General features: G+C 36.8%; 1 pseudogene; it reads left to right on the forward strand.

Moving 5' to 3' along the window:
• The window catches only part of LOC135219809 (gametogenetin-binding protein 2-like), a 55837-nt pseudogene that overhangs the window by 2506 nt on the left and 37129 nt on the right, over positions 1–16202 (forward strand).

Below are 16202 nucleotides of genomic sequence, written 5' to 3' on the forward strand. Positions count from 1 at the left end.
ACAAAACGAAGAAGAAGAAGAAGAAGAAGGAGAGGAGAGAGAGAGAGAGAGAGAGTAGAGAGAGAGAGAGAGATAAATTTATTTGGTATCTCGTGCCAAATATTTGAAAAAAAATGGTTTTTTATGGTAAAAGTTAACTAATTTGAATGGATAAGTAAGAAAGTTTGCAAAATCTTTGGAATAAGCTGAGGGAAAACCTTGCGAGCGTAACAAAATTATATAACTACAAGGTCGTATCAAGCAATCAGTTGGTCAATAAAAGATACAGGGATAATTCAGCATATTTTCTGGAAAGAATTTATTGCATGAGATGAAATGTTCAAGATAGGCAGAATCAAGAATTAAGTAAGCAGTGGGCAAAGAGGGGAAAATAGTATATGTTGATAGAGGACTGTAAAAATATAATAAGAAACTCAATAAGAAAGGAACAGAGCTAATGGATTTAAAAAAAAACATATAGCTTGAGAGGAAGGATAAAAAAAAAAAAAACAAAAAAACTAAGACAAATCTCATGGCTAATGAAAGCGATAGCATGATATGCAGAGGAGAGAGGAATAAGCCTAAGTCTCAGGCAGTATATTATACTAAATAAGAATTAAGCCAGCGCAAGGACTTTTAGAACGATCTGCACATGTTCAAGAAAAACTCAGTTTTGTTTTGTTTTTTTTGGGGGGGCGTGTTGGTTGGGGGCGAGATGACCCCGCCCTTGTCATTTTAACAATGTGCCACCAAAGACAAAAGTTCCAGGCAATTCCTTTAAACATGTTGTAGAGAAGTGAGGCCCTACTCCAATCCACAGAATCATTCTGACCATCGATATAATGTCTATTTGTGTTCCGCCTATACCCAGCTCTTTATCTCTGCTCCGTTTAATTAGTGCAGTTCCCCTAAACTCTCGTTTCTACAATGATGATTAGTATCTCTTCGTTTTATTATAAACCGTTTTCTATAATTTTCCTCTCATACGTGGCTTTCAATGTTTTTGGTTTGCACAGAGGTAAACACCAAACTGAGTCTTTATTGCCCAACCAGATTATCATATTAACAAAGATTCCATCAACTGTAACAGCAAAACATTTTGGAATTAAGGGTGACTGGCGTATTACCCATGCGCCATCTGTTAAACGTTTTCAACCTCTACTCGTTCATTCCTCTCTAGGTACCTTATTTATTGGGAGACGCTGAAGTACACTTCATTCATACTTGGTGTACTAACAAAGCTTTAGAGAAAATATATCATATTCCATTCCAATCTACAAAGCTATCTTTTTAAAGATAACCGATGATACTGCAACTGTGCACCACCACTGATATGTATACTAAACGCAATGGTTTTGCAATTTTTCTTCAGTCCAGTCAAATTGCTTTGCATACAATACTTAGGTTTCTGTCGAAATACCCGATTTTATATCAAATGATTCAAGTACAATTAAAGAATATGTTTGTTTTTTTGTTTTACGTAAGAATGATATGGTAAGAATATTAATAAGTGAAATGAAAGGACCAAAAAATTGTATATACGTTCCGTCAAGCTTAGAAAAATGATGAGGGAGCGTTCATCCCTACTCAATCCTGGCTTGAATGACGCTGTCAGTCACTGTTATTCGCAAAATGCTATCTTGGGCTTTAAAAAAAAAACCGTTTTGTTTTCGATAGAAACTGAGTGACTACAAGTTTTACTTAGCAAGAAACTGTGAGTTCATCAGGTATGACGTAATAGTTTCAAATCTACCTACCTGACCTTGGAAAGTTGTAAGGTAACTGACCTCTTTTGATTTTGCACGCAGCTAAACACCTTCTCCAACTTCCACAATCTCCTAAGTTCTTGACATATCCAGCAAGTGTCTATTCTTCACATTTAGTCCCACTGGAATTGCACGCTCACCCATATTGGCATTTAGCAGAATGGCAGTTTAATACAAATCACCTGACTGAGAAACGGTTGGTAACGAACGACCCTTTTCAACTTTGCGTTGATAAGTCCAATGCCAGTCAGATATTTTATGTTTTTTTCCTGAATTATGAACTATGCATCGTGAAATATCAAGCAGCACCTCAAGCATTTATTATCTGTTGTTCACACAAATAAAATACGGTGCGTTGATAAGTTTTCGTCGACGATATGGAACTGACCACATCTTTACTGCGCATGCTCTGAACCGGGTCTAGAAATGCATCCGATTGATAAAAGAGAAATAACAATAATGAAAATTTTCAAAACACACTCAACAGTATGAGTGGGCTTTTTGTATTTGTGTTTAATTTTAAATAAGTATAAATTGAATGTATAAGACGAAAAATTGTGAAATGATATGCAAATTCCATTGATCTGTGACACTTGTTTTGAGCGAAGTCGCATACAGACCTTCCGAACACAGTTGCCATCAACTATACCAATGTGACGTAACTAAAAAGGTCTACAAAATCTGTTGAAGAATTACAGTCACAAATGAGATATCGCATCTGAAATGCTCCGTTTGGGCGAGTGTGTTACGGTTAAAGCTTTCATCTAGGTTTGGTGTTTAGTAAAGGAAACGGTCTAATAATGCCAAATTGGTCGGTGTGTATGACGAGGAAGATGAGATTCCAATTGGGAAGGAGACCAACTGCCCCTGTCAGTTTACGACAACAAGATCGTAAGTAATTATATGTAATAGTGTCGTTGGCTCATCATGCATCTGCCGTTTATGCATTAGCGTTATGATTTTCTCTATAAAATTACGAGGTCTTTATTTCTCTATTTATTCCCTCGTATCAGGGCTGATGTTAGCCTAGGCCTATGCCTACTGGCTACTTGGCCACCCCGGTCACGTCAGAGCCTAACTTAAACTTGCCCCCAAAGTAGGCTCGTCTAATACAACCTAAGCTAATATTTTTGCCACATGAAAATATCACAGAAGGTCTTTGCCTCTATTTCTAAGGTATGCATAGCCTAGGTTATTCTTATCATTTTAACCTACCTAAGATCGTTTGCAGGCGAAGAATAGCAGTAGGCCTATTATCAGATTTAGCCTGCCCCCAATTTAGGGTGGATTATCGTATTCTATCTTTGGTTATAGGTATCTGGTAAATCCTTATGTAGGTTAGCCATGGCTCTCTAGACTAGGTTAGGTGGTGCTCACTTTTGAGTAGGCCTCTAGCCCAGCTGCCAACTTAAATTGGTTGGTATTGGTTTAACTATCGGTAGGTCTATATAACTACCTATTCCGCGGCGAGCTAGACTATGGCAGTTGACGTTTTCCTATGTTATTTTTACTTGCTTTACAAGAGTTTTGGAAAAGTTCTGCGTTGGATGACTGTTTTCAAACACTTGGCTACCAATTCGGTGGTCCGGAGTTTGATTCTTGATTCTGCCAATGCGGAACAGAGGAATTTTATTTCTGGTGACAGAAATTCATTTCTCGATATAGGGTAAAAAATCGCATGGTAACAGGGGGGGACCATGTACGATCAATGTATACAACCCCAAGAAAAGTACATTATAACGCGTCCTCCGACCACCGGAGTAGAGGTCTTTAGCTCATTTTCTCACCAACAAGAAGTCGCGTCTGATGCCCATCTCCGATGTCAGGACGCGTTATAATGTACTTTTTTGGGGGTTGTACACATTGATCGTACATGGTCCACCCCTTTCCCACATGCGGTTTTTTTTACCCTAATAAGCTGTAAGTCCCGTTGCTAGATGACTAATTGGTTCCTGCTAGCCACATAAAAATCATCTTAATCCTTCGGGCCAGCCTAGGAGTGCTGTTAATCAGCTCAGTGGTCTGGTTATACTAAGATATGATTATTATTACAAGAGTTCAAGGGAATATTTTTTTCGCTCCAGTGTAACTAAACTTATTTACTTTTGAACTTTATATGTTGGTACATTGCACCCGTTGGTACTGTCGTGTAGTCTTCAAAGGTAAATTACTGTTTAGTTACAGTCGGCCGAATAAATATTATTCTTTAAAATCTTGTACAGCAAGTATATAAAATAGCATAGGGAAATGTCAATTGCCATAGCCTACCTTGCCGCAGAATGCTTGTATTGAAATGCCTAACTGCCCTCCAAGAATAGTATTGTCATAAGTCCATCTCAATGGTTAGCCTATGTGAAAACACGCCATGGTAGTCGATATATTAGTTCGGAAGTCTGCAGTAGCCTAGATGGCAGTCTAAAGCCAGTTGAATATACAGGAGCTTTAGAAGAATAGCGGTCCCATACAAACCTGGGACCTTTATTCTTCAAAAGGATAAAACTGGGGTCCGTATTGTTAAAAAGGTATTTAGTGGAGAACAACCGCCGATGAAAACAAGTAACAACATGATGGTTGTCAGTGGTGAACAAACCTAAAAGATAAGCAACCAACTGCGTATTTTTTTTCTTCACACACTATTATAAAGTATTTCAGTATTGAGCAAACCCTAAGCAGACATGGATCGCTGCTTTTTTGAACGTCAAATTAAAACATTAGTAATCGAAGACACAATTCCAGTGTTTACATGGATGAAGAATAAAGAACTTATTTCTCGTGAAATGAGATGCGGCTGCTGCAACTGTGTAATGAACTGGACGAAATGTGCTTCAAATCTTGATAAACATATTTGGAAGTGCCAAAATAAGGACTGTGCAAAGTACAAACATAAGACATCAATCAGAAAAAAATCATTCTTTTTTTTTAAATTCTAAATTGATACTTAAAAAATGGGTTGAAGCCATTTTTTATTGGTGTGATGAAATAGAAGAAATGAGTGCATCTCTGTTATTAAACATCTCACTGAAAACTATGGTTGATTTATATAGTTTCTTTCGTGAAGTATGTACTAAGCATTTTGAAACTAACCCAGTTCAAACTAGGTGGGACCAGGTATTACAGTGCAAGTGGACAAGTCTTGCTTCTCACATAAACTCAAACATCAGAGGAAGAACTCCCCATTCACAAACAATTTGGGTTTTTGGAATTGTAGACACATCAACACCACCAGCCATAGGATATATGGAAATAGTTGAGCGACGTGATGCTGGTACTCTTTTGCCAATAATTGAAAAAGTAGTTAGGTAAGGATCGACTGTTCACTCAGACGAATGGAAAGCATATCAGAAAATCAGCAACATAGGATACCAACATGAAACTGTGAACCATTCCTTAAATTTTGTTGATAAAAAGACAGGTACGCAGCACGTAGAATCCTATTGGAACAAGTAGAAAGGTAAAATAAAAAAGATGAATGGATGCAAAAGGGAATTCTATTTTACAGGAATTTATGTTCCGTGAACGTTATAAGGAAACTTTATATATTTGATTCTTTTTGTTCTGAAATTTCAAAATGTGTGCAATTAATTTCAACTGATTTAATTTTATTTACAATAAATTGTGTGCTTTTTAATTGACATTCTTTTTGTAAATATTTATACTTACAAAATAAAGTACTTTCATAATAGTTTATTCATTTTCAAATGTTATATTCATAGGTCCAACTGGGACCCCTATTCTTCAAAAGGCCCAAACGGACCCCTATTCTTCAAAACGGGTTTTGTATGGGGACCGCTATTCTTCAAAAGGGTTGTTATGGGACCCGCTATTCTTCAAAAGCTCCTATATACATTGCTTTAGGGTGTATCTTATAATCTTAAGTATCATTAGGCATGCGGAAGTGGTGACATAGCACTGAAATATTGTATTTTCAGTTGTACCTTGAGATTAAACAGCAATTCATTAGGCAATGTGTTTGTGAAGCATTTGTGTTTTTCTATGTGGAGGCTGATATTGAAAGTTAAATTTGTTTCCATTTTGTCTTAATTCCTAGTATGTATAGTAATTCTAGGGAAGAGCTCTGTTAGGAGATAGTGTTAAGTAATGAAATTATTTCAACCATAGAAAAGGGAAAGGGGTATCATGCGCAGTACAGTTGAGCTACATAATAATTTGAGAAGTTTATCGTCTTTTATTTGTTTTTACATGTCCGTGGTCCAACATGTTCGGTATGGCAAAGTCCTCTGAGAGTAACATAAAAACAAAAGGCAGTAACTTTCTTTCACATTTCAATAAATTTCTCTCTAGTTATCTTGCCTGCATTGCATCATACACACCCTTTTCTGTATTATTCAGTAAAACAATTTCATTAATAAACGTTTCGGCGTACAGAACACTTCTGTAGAATGGCCCTAAGTAACCTATTTAGGGAATGCATATTTTGCATGTTGTGAGTTATGACATGCGTTAACTTATACTACTGAGTTTATGTATTACATAGGTGCCTTGATCAATGAGATTAATGACGGCAAATTCATAAAATTGTGATAAAATGTTAGGATTGTCTGTCGTAGTGATTGTGACTAACTTGCTTTAGGTTTTTTTTTTTTAGTTTAGTTATACATTGAGAAATTGAGTTAGCTTATGAAAAGTTTCTATTTTATCCATTAGTTTATAACTAGGTTAAGAACTTAGGTAGGCCTAACTTATCCCGGTCCAAGGTTTGGTGTTAGTGGTTTTAGCATTCCTTAAGAGTAATTTGCCATAAGTATATTTCAGTGGTTACAGGCTTGGCCCAATATTAAGGGCTGGTTAGCCTGCTTAGTGCCTAGTAAGGCTTTGATCTTTGTGGCAAACTTCAAATCATTTTGTATTCTGGCAGCATAACAAAATAATTACACTTATGGAAAGTGGAATTCTTTATTGCCAAAAATTGCTCAAATAATAGTTAGCCTGCCCAGGCAAGGCTGTGGATTAGCAAAATTAATGCAGTTAAGCTATCTTAGTTGTATATGTTCATTTTTCCAGCACTAGAGTTTTCAGTGGTTAATAATCACAGTTGATTTTCAAAGCATATTAGAGGTGGTTTTAAATTATTTAGCCTTGATTTAAAAACTAAAGAAAATGTTCAGCATAATCTGGCATAGGATAGTCTTTGCTTGCTTAGGTGATATGATGTAGATTGTTGTGTATTGGGGGACAGTTCCTCTAGTCCAAGGTAGGTTGTCTAAAGTTCCATAAGGGTGGATCTATTATGTTTTTCACCGACATAAGAGAAATGTTAAAGTGTGTCATGTATCCAGAATAATATGTTTTACAAACAATAAGGTGCCAAAAAATCCATGTAATAATGGACAGTATACTAAGAAGCAGTTGCTTACTTCCAAACCCATCTCCTTGTTATTATGACATGTTGATAGAAGGCAGTCATGGGACACACATGGATGAAGTAAAACTTTTGCTTCAGAGTTAAGTTTAGCCATTTATTTGTGACTGTATAAGTTTACTGTAAAAATTATGGCTTGAGCATATCTTAGTAGAGTACAGCATTTTGTTCAGTAGTTTTTATAAGAAACTTCAATGCTCATAAAAAGTAATGGAATGAGTTGATGAAATGGGGTATGATATAATGACACCCTCTGACTGGGTTATTTTTGTGGAATAAGAAGAGGTAAATTAATGAATCTGTGCTGCTTTCCCGTCCATTAATAAATTAACAAAAGTACTCATTCTGGTGTCATTAAAACAAAGACTTTACTGTGTAGTGCTATGTTCATATTATAAAATAAAATAAAAAACAAAAAAACGGTAAAACTGCAGCTTAAATGTTTTCTAAAGTGACTTCTCTGTGGATCATAACTGACAAATTAAATTGATGCTTACTGGCAGTGCATCATAACTGAACCAAAGGTTAATGTCCTTTCAGGCTTAAGGATGATGATCTTTGTGCAGACTTTAGGCTATATCAGAGGAATGAACTTCCTATATAAAATTTCTTGGATATAGTATACTGGTCAGAAATAAGCACAATAATTTTGTTCCTAGTTTGTCCTTTATAGGGTACAGTGGTCCCCCCGTATTTGTGGGGATGGCATACTAGACCCCCCCCCTTCCCCTGCGAATAGTTGTAACCCTATAAAACTGCTTAAAATGGCCTATTTTTTTTTTTAGTTAAAACCTCAGGATAAACCCGCACTAAAAATTTCATACAGGTTTTTTAATAGTTTTATCACAAAAAAGTGGCATTTTTTATGAAGAAATTTATAAAAAAAAGCCCCAGGAATTTGTGGATATTTCTCATAGAAAAATACAGCGAATAGGTGAATTACCCGCGAATAATGGGGGGATATGAAACTGGAGAACCCATTGTATAAGGGTGTGATCAGATCATGTTAGGGAGTAATTACTTATTGTACTCCACTTTTTTATTGGTAGGCACTCCTTTGGGTATTCACCAATGAGAAGGTTGCATTAGCTATATGTTCCAGGAGAAAATCACTAATATCATGATTATAGCCAGAAGTCTATTTGACTAGTAAGCTACTTCAGAACTAGAATGCCTGTGTGAGTGAAACTGCTGGGGAAAAAAAAGTTAGAAATAGCATTATTCATTATAGATGAGATTTTCAAAGACTTAGCTAAATAGTAAATGGATGGAGGTTTGGTAGCTCTAAAGGTTATGTCACGGTCCTAGACTTTAACGTAGTTTAGGTTGTGATGTGTTGAAAACTGATATGATATAGTGTCACCATTATGACAAATACAGTGATTCAGAGCTCTGCAGGGGCATAATTAAAATGGGAATTTGAGTACCTCCCACTAATATTTTGCTTTCTCTCAGTTTAGTTTTATGAAAATAAAATGTAATCTTTGTTCCAGATTTTAAATTGATACTTGGAATATCAGTATTTATCTATATCTTTATTTTATGTGCTATTACTCTTGATTTCATGACACAGACCCAGGAGGTTCCATATTAATGATTTGAATTGTCCTCTAGCCTTGTAAAATGCTAATTTTCCATCATTATGTTCATCTGAAGGGCTTAATGCTTGTCATATCTAGTAGTGCCAAGCGTGTTACCATAGGTCAAATATTTAGGAACCCAGTTACAAGAGAACCTACAGGGTCTGACACCTGTCAGTAGAAAACTGCCAAAGAGAGTTTCATCACCTCAGCAGATTATATATAGTGAAATAATGGTTTAGTATTCAAGGAAGCACATCAGGAATTTAACCAAATTTTGTTTTTCACATAGAAAACTATATATCCAATATTGTGTTTGTCCTGCTGAGGTCTGTTTGATTGATTTCTGCAGTTTTTATTGAGCAGAAAATGGTGGGAGATGTGGTGCATACGTATGAGAGTGATCTCCTGACTGACAATAAATAATAGGCTGTTGTGGACAGTGACATGTATTTCAATAATATGATGATCATACAAGTGTGTTATAATTTGATACTTATTAGCTAATCTTACTATATGTCTGTTATAGTTGCATTGAAATTATAAAATCGAACATGTAAAATTAAGTTTTTTATTAAGGCTCATAATGTTTTTCTTGTCCTTGGGCATGGCCTGTTTTGAACTTCATGTGGTATTAATGAGGATTGGTAAGAAAAGTAGATTTTTAATGTATGAGTAAAAATTTAAATATATGGAAATTTTCAGGTCTTTTAGGTACAATACTATGATTAATATTGACATCAAAAAAATAGCTTAGAATTATATCAACTGAATTTTTTTTTTTTTTAGTGTCTGTAGTGCAATTTTTGTTTGAGGTGGTACTATGTAAAATTATGGGAGGGCCATATCCTGAGAGGTTCGGTATTTTACAGATGACGATGCAACTTGGAGAGAGTTGCGATGGATGATGATAACTGGAGGGACCACAAAACGTCGTTGTGTGATGGAATCTTTTTCAAGACAATATAATAAGTTAAGTAAGGATGAAGTGGAAGCAGCTTTGATGGTGCCTTCCAAGACCCTGTTTATGCGATTGGCTCAGACTGTTGGCATGTGTTGGTTGTCCGTAGAAGGTAAGCTTTAATGCTGGTCATTGATAGTCACTACTTGTGCCAAGCTTTATGTTTCATAACGCTAGTTTTGTTCAGAGGGCAGTTAGTTGTAAACCAGTGTAAATTTAATTTTTTGTACCTTAATTAGAAATTTGAATTATGAAACAACTTTCTGTATTAAATGACTGTGCAGGTTATAACCACTGCATTTACCATCTGCTGAGTTTTCAGTTTTGAGTAAATTTACTTTTAAAAGCTTTGTGAATAATTATAGAATGACTTATTATTCTTTATATTGTACTCCTTCAAGCTGTTGTTTGATTTACTATACTAAAGATTTTGTGCCACTAAATGTCGGAGGATATTCTTTCTCTGTGAAAAGACTATTTTACACCTAACCTATTTGTTTTAGGAAGAAATTTTCCCCAAATCATACTTTGTACTGTTCAGTGTTGGAAAGGCTTTTTAATCAACTGAAAGATTCTGGTCACCCAGCATTAGAGCCATTGGTTATTACAAATAGTGGAGTTCTCACGGTACTTCGCAAATATGCTTTGCAAGCAATGGTCATTAGGAGCGCTATTTAGTGATCATGGGTATGTAATCATTTTTGCAAGTTTCACTGTAAACAATTATTTCAATTTGATGAAAATGCTTTACAGTTAACTCTTTTTAAAAGTATATCATTAGTGTGTATGTTTTTTTTGTTTTTAAACTCATATTGAGGAATAGAAAATTTAAGAATTTAATCCATGGTAAATTGTCATTTATGGGATGAATGCCATGTTGCAAACTATACTACTAAAAGATTCTATGTAATGACATTCATGCCCAACTGCATTGCTTTGGACATTTTTTTTGTTTTTTCACTGTTCCCTTTGTTCCTTATCCATCTAGCTGCCCTCAACTATGCCTGTTACATCCTTTTCAAGTCTCCCCACCCTTATCTTCCTTCTGTGAACAATAAGTTCATATTTTCAACGTGCTTATAAAATTGATTATGAGGCAAAGAATAGAGGTGTGAAAAGCCACCTTGGTTAATATTTTTGTTTTTTGAGCATGGCATTTTATTGTCTGGACTGATAAGCATTCTTTTCTGAGGTTTTTTTATACAGTTGCATTAGATTATAATGGAGCAAAAGCATGGCACAGCCCAACATGCACCTCTAGAGAAGAGGTGGTTGATTGCAATACACCGACCCTGAACACCTGAATAAGCAACTGGTCACTTACCAGGCCCACCGAACCATTTCATGTATTAAAAATTTACCACCAAATCTTTAGTAAAATAAAATAAAAACGAAAATCAGTGTTGCCAATCTCCTGGCAAACACCCTCGTTACCTTAGTTACCAGCTCACCCGCTGATAGCCCTGCCTCACGGGCCGGTCACACCTGCCCTCTCACGTCAATCACTTATCGTTCGCGGGGTGGAGTACAGATGTATCCACAGCGAACTCCTTTTTTGGTCTTGCCCGGGCCTCATTTGCACCTTTGATTTGATTGATTTTGGTGACGAATTACGCATCCCTTTGGATTACTGTTGGGATTGCTCTTAATACCTTGTCATCAGACATTGATTCTGCAAAGGAAGAAACAACACAAGCTACGACAAACGGCTACTGCATTCTCGGCCACGACATCACAGAAACGACGAGCTGGGAAGTTCAAACAACGTATCGTCTTTGCCACAATGCAAGAAAAGGATGAGTACCCTATGACACGATAGTCATTCCTTATGCGTAAATGTAGGCCTGTTGGCAATATAATGTAAAAGACCAGATGTTTGGAATGTCAGGAGTGGTCTTTGGACCAGATGTTAGGGTATCTCAAACGTAGGAAAAGGTCTTGTATTAAGAAGTAAGTGTAGGCAGGAAGAGACTAATGTAGATCAAGATAAAGACTTAGAGACAGTGCTCTTTAAGAGACTTGAGAGTAGGCTGACATCGAGTATGACATCTCTGTTACCGATTTTATGTCAAGATTAAGTGAGGATAGATCGAGCAATAGGGATACTGAAATTACTAATCGTTCTTTTCCAGCTCCCCTGCCTGTTCCAGAACCAGCCCTAACCGGTGCTGGGGGTTATGGGGATCCGCAAGCCCACAGGGCAGGATCCGCCGTCCCCCCTGGCGCGGAGCAGGCAGTGTTGGCAGCAGATTCCCCTTCCCTCGATGTGTAAGTTCTCAGGATGATAAAAACTTAGGTCAGATATAGACGAGTAGGGATAATAGGCTACATAGTGTTTAGTTTAGAAAGAGAAGTTGCAGGCTTCTTCGGGAGTCGGTTTTCTATTAAAAGTAGTAGTTTATAGAGGCACAGTGTAGAGCATCTTTAGGCTTTTTCCTGCTTCGAGTTCCTTGCATCAGAAGCTTTTTAGGCCATGGTTTGGTCTTTCAGATATGCTCCTTCGTCTTTAAGGTTACTTTCCTCTACTTATACGATACGATAATTGTTAATATCAACTAATTCTCCGTTCAATGCATATTGACTTACGATTTTCAGTATGGAGAGAAATCGAATAAAATTAACTACAGTTAGCCTAGTGTTCACGATGATATATCGTATGCATATTCAGTAGCCTAGCCTAAAGTATTCGCAGTACAACATATCGATAGTTATTTTTTATATTGGCTAACGCTGTAGGCTCAAGGCATTCTGACTTCTGATGATTCAGTACAGGTGTAATTGAAAACGAACGAGAATCCGATCGGAGGATAATTAATATGAATGTAATCGAACAGAATGAAGATCGGATTCTGTCCCGACTAAAGCATTATAATTGTATATATGTATCATCATATTAGCGTAGTATAAACACTTAACTCGGCAGTCATTCACGCTGGAATCAGCGATGACGAATACGGGTTTGCGTCGCCGTATCCATCTCATTCTCTCCTGATTGCCTAAAATGACTAACGTAACAACACTCTCACTTATGCCAAGTTTGTACAAACGTCTTGAAGGAGACGTGTGTTGAACTATGTTGACATTTAACATAGTCAATGAGGTATCTATCTTGGGGCATATAATCAGATGGCAGATATAAGGAATTCGTATGTATGACGTCTTCATACGTTTAACCGACTATTGCCGTCAGTAATTACATTGCGCTTAATGTCAATTTACAGTTACAAATTATTACCAGTCGTATTATCAAATTACAATGACAACTGAAATTAATATTAGGCCTAATAAAGTTAATTTAATTACCTTTAAATATTTTATTTTATTACTTTTCAATTAAATTACAATTACACTAGCTTGTCGTCAAACAGCACTATTGTAAGGAGGTGTGGCTTAGACAGACAAGGATGCCGGCTAGTCTGTTTTTGTTTTTTTTTTTTTTTTTCCTTGGCTCCAGATTCAACCATATCACTTGGTCTCGGTATGTTTTTGTCCTAGTTAGCATATTAATAAATATCTGGATATTAACTTACTAGGAACGAAGTCATACTGTTCGTCTTACGATGTAATTTAAGTCCAAAATTTGACTGATACGTCTCATTGGAAGCTAGTTTTTTCCATCGGGTTAGATGGCGTTAAATTTAGGATTCCTTTCGTTCGTTTTTCACTCGTTTTCATAGGTATTACAGAACCTTACACTTTATATACTTTATTAATCCTTTGTCTGTGTAAAAAAAAAAAAAAAAAAAAAGTAATGAGCTCTTTCATGCTATTAGTTTCTTTTACCACGGCTGCGTTTGAATTTATACAAAAAGCTCGGGACTTCTGTCCAGGTTGCTGATGCACGTAATTTTGCCTTATTATCTTCAGCTGCATTTATAACATGAATACATTAATTACCATCGCACGCAGATGAATACAATAACGGATGTTGCTATCGGATTCGATTACTGTCATACGCTGATCAATACAATAAAGTGATGTTGTTATAGGAGTCGATCGCATTAACGAAGTTCTCGTTCGGTTGTTCATAGCTGTACGAGTTATACGAGTATATTATCGTTAAGATAATACCCGGCCTTAACTTAGAAGAGGGTGCAATTACGGAGGTGGAGATGTTAGACGATTGTAATTTCTCTCTCTCTCTCTCTCTCTCTCTCTCTCTCTCTCTCTCTCTCTCTCTCTTCTCTCTCTCTCTCTTACTCTTACTTCCCTGATTTATATTCTCTCTTTATCTTAGACGATTGTATTTCTCTCTCTCTCTCTCTCTCTCTCTCTCTCTCTCTCTCTCTCTCTCTCTCTCTCTCTCTCTTACTTTTCTGATTTCATATTCTCTCATCCTATTTTCCACGCTCTCACTAACACTGGACTCATTGTGCAACAGAGGTTTTTTCTTCCTGTCACACTTTTCAAACTTTGCTCAATTTCCCTTCAGCGCTGACTGACCTCATAGGTCCCAATACTCGGCCTTTGGCCTAAATTCTATTTTTAAACCCAACAATCTTGCTGTCTGAGTTAGTATTAGAGTAGGGAGCGAATATTAGGAATATGTATAAGGTATTCATGATATGATATATCACGAGAGGATTTTAAGTATTAGGACAGATAGGAAAGACATGTCTGGGTCTATCTGAGGGTATTCTTCCAAGTGCCCAACCAGGCAGAGTACAGACAGGCAGGTACAACACTACAAGAGAGGACATCACTACGATCGACGACACCGTCGCAGACGCATCGATGGACATGGTTGTCTCCTCCGTACATGAGAGGCCTAAGGCCACATGGGAGGTCTTCAGTTTCCCTCCATACATGAGAGGCCGAGAGCCACATGGGAGGTCTTCAGATTCCCTCCATACATGAGAGGCCGAGAGCCACATGGGATGGTCTTCAGATTCCCTCCATACATGAGAGGCCGAGAGCCACATGGGAGGTCTTCAGTTTTTTCATCTACTCAGGTGAGGCACATAGCCAGCTGAGAGGAAACAGGTTTGTATCCCTCCCGCACTCAATGAGTTTTGACCTTAGGGTAGAGGTGCAGGGAGTTTTTCCCTCCACATATGGGAGGCCTAGAAGGGCCACACATGGGAGATTAGTTTGGACGAGTGACAAATGAACTTGAGACTGACCCGCATACTCAATTATATTGACTGACAATGGTACAGTGGAGGGCCGAGTAGATTTGATTCCCCACCTCCAAATTAATGTTGTTAATCGGGCTTATTCAGGTGTTCAGGGGGTGTATTGCAATATGAAGTTTTTATTGTAAAACTAATATTGTAATACCTACCTGAACACCTGAATGATTCCCACCCTCCTCCCCTCTCATACAGTGTTATTGAGTTATGATTGACGTGAGAGGGCAGGTGTGACCGGCCGTGAGGCAGGGCTATCAGCGGTGGGCTGGTAACTAGGTAACGAGGGTGTTTGCCAGGAGATTGGCAACACTGATCGTTTATTTTAACCAAAGATTTGGTAAATTTTTTAATAAATGATGGTTCGGGCTGGTAAGTGACAGGGCTTATTCAGGTGTTCAGGTAGGTATTACAATATTAGTTTTACAATAAAAACTTCATTTTTTTAATCCTTTCCACTTTTTTTTTTCCTGCATACAGTCATATTCACCTCCTCCTCCCATCCCTCAAGGTCACATGAGTGACCTAGAGTCATCCTTTTCTCTCAGTTCCTTCATTGCCTAACATTTCTTGAAGTGATGAGATATAACCTAAGGCGTCTTCAAGTCAATTTACCACCTTTAATATGGCATTACTGTAGCATCTTAAGAGTTTAGAGCATGAATTTGAAGTACACCCCATTCTTGTAAGCCTATGTGAAAAATATGGTTGATGGGATCATTTGAACATTAGGAATCACATTTTCAGAGCAACACTTCGTGTGGAGTGTACATGGAAGACATGATTCCAGCACTTGCCAATAATTTATTCATTTTGTACAATTATGATTTAACAATTGTCAAAAATACCTTGTACCATGAAGGTATAATCGAAAGAAAATCATATCAAAGTAGGATAAATTGCAATGTTTATTTTATTGAATAAAGTAAAACATTTTGATGCTCAGATGTTATGCTATTACGTACTGGAATTATAATTACAGTTCTGTTGTTTATAAATACAAGATGACATTTGAATGTATATTTTAATTTTATCGTACATTTGAATGTATATTTTAATTTTATCCTACCTCATTATTAGGAATTTTTTTTTTTTTTAGAATTTTGAGTATAATATAATTTCAAGAATGGGTTGTACTTGATAGTGCTTAAAAGTCTGAGTTACCTAAGGATCAGGCAGTTTATGACTAATGTTAACCATAAGGTTTCAGTCTTCAAAGGTTTTAAAGATTTTATGCATCAGTACTATAGCAGCAAGTAGGGAAGGGAAGGTTGTTTATAACCCTATTGTGATGGTAAATTTGGCAAGTTTAAGTAGAATTAGCACATTTTTGTAACTTTAGGAACACACTGTACTATAGTAGAGAGAGCATTGAGAAGAGAGTAACTGCAATATGTTTGAAATGGA

Source organism: Macrobrachium nipponense, chromosome 20 (genome assembly GCF_015104395.2).
Source record: "Macrobrachium nipponense isolate FS-2020 chromosome 20, ASM1510439v2, whole genome shotgun sequence".
Taxonomy (NCBI): Eukaryota; Metazoa; Arthropoda; class Malacostraca; order Decapoda; family Palaemonidae; genus Macrobrachium; species Macrobrachium nipponense.